General features: G+C 47.8%; 1 pseudogene; it reads left to right on the top strand.

Moving 5' to 3' along the window:
* Nucleotides 1–6000, top strand: part of LOC123481202 — a 274390-nt pseudogene that overhangs the window by 175697 nt on the left and 92693 nt on the right.

Raw genomic sequence — 6000 nt, 5'->3', positions numbered from 1 at the left:
AAAAAGCTACATTTTAGTCTCATCTGACCAGAGTACCTTCTTCCATATGTTTGGGCAGTCTCCCACATGCCTTTTGGCGAACACCAAACGTGTTTGCTTATTTTTTTCATTAAGCAATGGCATTTTTCTGGCCACTCTTCCGTAAAGCCCAGCTCTGTGGAGTGTACGGCTTAAAGTGGTCCTATGGACAGATACTCCAATCTCCACTGTGGAGCTTTGCAGCTCCTTCAGGGGTTATCTTTGGTCTCTTTGTTGCCTCTCTGATTAATGTCCTCCTTGCCTGGTCCGTGAGTTTTGGTGGGCGGCCCTCTCTTGGCAGGTTTGTTGTGGTGCCATATTCCCACGTCCCACCGGAAGCAGAATTTCAATTTAATTTGAAACTCTTTTCCACCTTCTCCCTCCTTAATCCTCCAACCTCCCCTCCTCCCTTTCTGCAGACGACTTTGTCAACACTTTGAAAAGAAGATTGATGACATCCGCCGTTCATTCACTCAGCCTATTGAGTCCACTGGTCTCACTCACACTGAAATACCCTATGCCTTGACCTCATTCTCCCCTCTCTCTCCAGATGACATCCTGCGACTAGTGATGTCTGGCCGCCCGACAACCTGCCAACTCAACCCCATCCCCTCCTCCCTCCTCCAGACCATCTCTGGAGACCTTCTCCCATTCCTCACTTCCCTCATCAACTCATCCCTGACCACTGGCTGCATCCCCTCTGACTTCAAATTGGCAGAGTTGCTCCCCTCCTCAAGAAACCAACACTTGACTCATCTGACGTCAAAAACTACAGACCTGTATACCTTCTTTCTTTTCTTTCCAAAACACTTGAGCGTGCCTTTTTCCATTTATTCAGATTACAACTTCTCACTTTTGGTTATTTGAAAATGAAACATCATAAATAAGACTGGGGGAGTTATGTCACACATGCAGCTAACAAAAATATATTGAATTGTCTGCTCTATCCAAAATTATAACCAACTGATTGCAGAATTACCGCAAAAATGGAGGAGGCAAGTGGAAGAGGGAGAAGGTTAGGAACTTGTTTGTCGGCCCTGCATTAAAGACCAAAATTGGTTAAAAAAGTTTAATTTAAAGACCAATAAATTGACAGCTGTACCATGCACGTTGCAAAATAGCTGTGAAGAGATGTTTGATGTGCCGATCCCATGGCTCAGGGTTTATGAACTGATACACAAAACGACGCCGGATTCAAAACGTAGTTTTTCCATTTAAATTATTATACAAAATTATTGCAACCAATAGAATGTTATATATATACAGTGGGGAGAACAAGTATTTGATACACTGCCGATTTTGCAGGTTTTCCTACTTACAAAGCATGTAGAGGTCTGTAATTTTTTATCATAGGTACACTTCAACTGTGAGAGACGGAATCTAAAACAAAAATCCAGAAAATCACAATGTATGATTTTTAAGTAATTCATTTGCATTTTATTGCATGACATAAGTATTTGATACATCAGAAAAGCAGAACTTAATATTTGGTACAGAAACCTTTGTTTGCAATTACAGAGATCATACGTTTCCTGTAGGTCTTGACCAGGTTTGCACACACTGCAGCAGGGATTTTGGCCCACTCCTCCATACAGACCTTCTCCAGATCCTTCAGGTTTCAGGGCTGTCGCTGGGCAATACGGACTTTCAGCTCCCTCCAAAGATGTTCTATTGGGTTCAGGTCTGGAGACTGGCTAGGCTACTCCAGGACCTTGAGATGCTTCTTACGGAGCCACTCCTTAGTTGCCCTGGCTGTGTGTTTCGGGTCATTGTCATGCTGGAAGACCCAGCCACGACCCATCTTCAATGCTCTTACTGAGGGAAGGAGGTTGTTGGACAAGATCTCGCAATACATGGCCCCATCCATCCTCCACTCAATACGGTGCAGTCGTCCTGTCCCCTTTGCAGAAAAGCATCCCCAAAGAATGATGTTTCCACCTCCATACTTCACGGTTGGGATGGTGTTCTTGGGGTTGTACTCATCCTTCTTCTTCCTCCAAACACGGCGAGTGGAGTTTAGACCAAAAAGCTCTATTTTTGTCACATCAGACCACATGACCTTTTCCAATTCCTCCTCTGGATCATCCAGGTGGACATTGGCAAACTTCAGACGGGCCTGGACATGCGCTGGCTTGAGAAGGGGGACCTTGCGTGCGCTGCAGGATTTTAATCCATGACGGCGTAGTGTATTACTAATGGTTTTCTTTGAGACTGTGGTCCCAGCTCTCTTCAGGTCATTGACCAGGTCCTGCCGTGTAGTTCTGGGCTGATCCCTCACCTTCCTCATGATTATTGATGCCCCACGAGGTGAGATCTTGCATGGAGCCCCAGACCAAGGGTGATTGACCGTCATCTTGAACTTCTTCCATTTTCTAATAATTGCGCCAACAGTTGTTGGCTTCTCACCAAGCTGCATGCCTATTGTCCTGTAGCCCATCCCAGCCTTGTGCAGGTCTACAATTTTATCCCAGATGTCCTTACACAGCTCTCTGGTCTTGGCCATTGTGGAGAGGTTGGAGTCTGTTTGATTGAGTGTGTGGACAGGTGTCTTTTATACAGGTAACGAGTTCAAACAGGTGCAGTTAATACAGGTAATGAGTGGAGAACAGGAGGGCTTCTTAAAGAAAAACGAACAGGTCTGTGAGAGCTGGAATTCTTACTGGTTGGTAGGTGATCAAATACTTATGTCATGCAATAAATTGCAAATTAATTACTTAAAAATCATACATTGTGATTTTCTGGATTTTTGTTTTAGATTCCGTCTCTCACAGTTGAAGTGTACCTATGATAAAAATTACAGACCTCTACATGCTTTATAAGTAGGAAAACCTGCAAAATCGGCAGTGTATCAAATACTTGTTCTCCCCACTGTATATATATATATATATATATATATATATATATATATATATGGGGGATACAACCATCTCAGCTCTGCAGATTTTGCTATGAAGAATCATTAGATCATTTGTTTTGGTACTTGTTTTAGCTTGTTTTTGGTCGCAGGTTCAAGAATGGCTGAAGAATCACAACGTTTACTTAAAGCAAATAAAACTGCTGAGTGACTTGAAAAGCCGTTGTCAGTCGATCAATATCATAATAGTACTTTTAGTAAAGGTGTTCATCTTTCATTTAGAATCTGTGAAAACTATGAGAATAGAAAGGTACTTTTGTCCATTAGTTTACTCCAATTAGGGGAGGTGCGGTACGGTTAGGGGACAATTAAAAAATATTTAAAAAAATACGAAAAATTATATAAGGCTTCTGTGATGTCACGAGAGGCTACACAGCTTTCAGCGGGATTGCTCAAGTAGTGCAAGGAGACCAGGTTCAACCAAAACAAGGATTTTATTAACGGTCTTGGGAAACTAACGAAAGTATAACACAATTCTGTTCTCTGGTGGCTCTTTAAGGGTTAACAGTTCAGGGATGTCTCTTCCACATCCAAAATCATAACTCTCCCTCGCTCAAATAACTTTTCCCCAGTCTTACTGTATTCCACGTTGCAGCTAGTGGCCAACCCAGCAAAACGTCCTTCCAAATGTCCCACACGTATTTCCACAGGTGCATATATCCAAAGGTGAGTATTTCCCAAAGGTAAGTATCTCCAAATCCTTATATTCCTCATGGAAGTGGACGTGCAGCACTCTTGTCCTCCAGAGAGCCCAGGTTGGAGACTGTGTCTCTTCACTTCCCAAACCTTCAGCTCATCAGCTCCTCATTTGTTTCAGCTGCGTGGGAAGATTGGCCATAGAGGGGTGGAGTTCCCGACCATACCAGCAGATGGAGCCATAGCTGTCTGGGTTTGCAGCCACCTCAGGGGGATGTAACGTCCCTCCAGGACACAGCCTCTCGTGACATCACACATCCCCCTCCTCGGGACCGACGTCCTCGTCGGGGTAAAGGCAGCGAAGAAGGCATCACGCCGGGAGAGGGCGTCCGCATTGCCGTGGTGCTTGCCAGACTGCTCTCTCTTCAACTCCTCCAACTCTAGGACCAGGGACTCAGCCTCCTGTTGTCTCTCCTTGAGTTTCTTACTGAACGCATCAGCCTTGGTTTTAGCAGAGTTTAGCTTCTGTTGAGCAGCTTTCAGTTCCTTCTCTCTCTCTGCCTCCGCATTCTTCATCTTGTTCTCCAACACCTTGTACTTCTCCTCTGCCTTCTTCTGGACCTCCTTACTACTGCGCAGGGTCTCCTCACACTCCTCGATGGTCCTGCGCAGCCTCTCCAGCTCCTCCTGTTGCTTATGGAAGGAGCTCCGTTGGAGTTTAGCCTGGAGGATATCTAACTCTTCTGTCTTCATGTCTAACTGTTGCTTTAACAAACGATACCTCTCAGCGGTCCCCTTCCAGACCAGACAGTTCTTTGTCCAGATTCTGTAGCTCCGTCTCTGTGTCGGTCTGGGCACCTGCCATCCCTATCAGAGCCCGGGCGGGAGTGAGTAACTCGGAGGATTGCACCGGAGCCTTCCCAGGATGAGTCTTGCCTCTCCGTTTCCGAGGTACTCGGGTTATCCTCTCCTGAGACTCTCTCCAGAGTGGGTAAAAGGCTGGGCAGTCTCGTCCAATTAGGACAGGGACGGGGAGGGAATCAACCACCCCCGCCGTCGTGTGTATGGTTCCCCGTGTGCTGGTCATTGTAAGTTCAGTAATGGGGTATTCTCTGGTGTCCCCATGGACACAGGAAACTGGGAGGACTTTCCCCGGGTCAGACACGTTGGGCCCACCAAATCCTTACGCACCAGGGTGGCCCGGCTACCAGAATCCAGTAAGGCCTCCACATCATGGTGAGTCACAGTTACCGGGCAGGTGGGGGGTCGATCTGGGCCGCCATCTACGACTCCCAAGAGCGAGGCAACACGGTGTGTGGGTGCTGAGCTGGAGGACTCCGCAGTGGGCATAGGTTCATCGGCTGGTTTCCCACACTGCCAGGAGATATGTCCCATCTCCCCACACCGGTAACACTGTCGAGTTTCCCCCTCCTGGTGTACTCTTCTTGGACCCGCCTGGTTTCTGGCTCCCCCTGGAGCCGGGATAAGTCCTGACGTGGCTGGGTTCGAGACCTTGGGGGCCTTTGGACGGGTTCTTTTCATTTGTGGTGGGGCCGCACTCCTGGGGTCTTTTCGGGAAGCATTCAGCATCTCCGCTGTGGCCTGGTACTTTTCCACAGCTTCCACGGTCAGATCAGCCGTGGTCAAGGCCTGTTGACTGATGAACCGTTTTGCCTCATAAGGCAGGGCGCGTAGGTAACGATCCACCACAACGGCCTCCACCACCGCCGCTGCTGTATTCCTCTGCGGATCCAGCCATTTCCTTGCGATTCGGACAAGTTCATGCATCTGCGCCCGAGGAGGTTGGTCTGGTTGGAAGGTCCAGCTGTGAAAGCGCTGGGCCATACCAAACTTTGTGAGTCCATATCTGCTGAGGATCTCAGACTTCAGGGCATCATAGTCAGTAACCTGGTCAGGGCCCAGGTCCCGGACAGCATTCAGCGATTCCCCGGTTAGAAAGGGGGCTAACAGACCAACCCACTGTTGCTTGGGCCAGGCTTCCCTAGTGGCCGTGGCCTCAAATGCATGCAGGTATGCCTCAATGTCATCGGTAGCTCCCATCTTAGATATAAAGTCACTTGCCTTTATTGGGCGGGTATTTTGGACAACCCTCTGTCTCTGCAACTGCAATTCCTCTTGCCTTCAGAAGGTTGGCTTTCTTTTGCTCCTCCAAGAGAGCCACGTTTGCTTGCATCTGGGCTTGCTGGCCAGCAACAAGGGCTTTCAATATGTCCTCCATTTCAGTCGGCGGGGAGCCTACGGCCAACTTGGAAAACTGGGTGATCAAACCTTCGGTATCCTCCTCTGACATGCACTATTAACGCTTGAGCGTGCCTGTGTTCTCCACCATCTGTGATGTCACGAGAGGCTACACAGCTTTCAGCGGGATTGCTCAAGTAGTGCAAGGAGACCAGGTTCAACCAAAACAAGGA

Source organism: Coregonus clupeaformis, unplaced genomic scaffold, assembly GCF_020615455.1.
Source record: "Coregonus clupeaformis isolate EN_2021a unplaced genomic scaffold, ASM2061545v1 scaf0252, whole genome shotgun sequence".
Lineage (NCBI taxonomy): Eukaryota > Metazoa > Chordata > Actinopteri > Salmoniformes > Salmonidae > Coregonus > Coregonus clupeaformis.
This window is presented reverse-complemented; position numbering and strand designations above follow the sequence as displayed.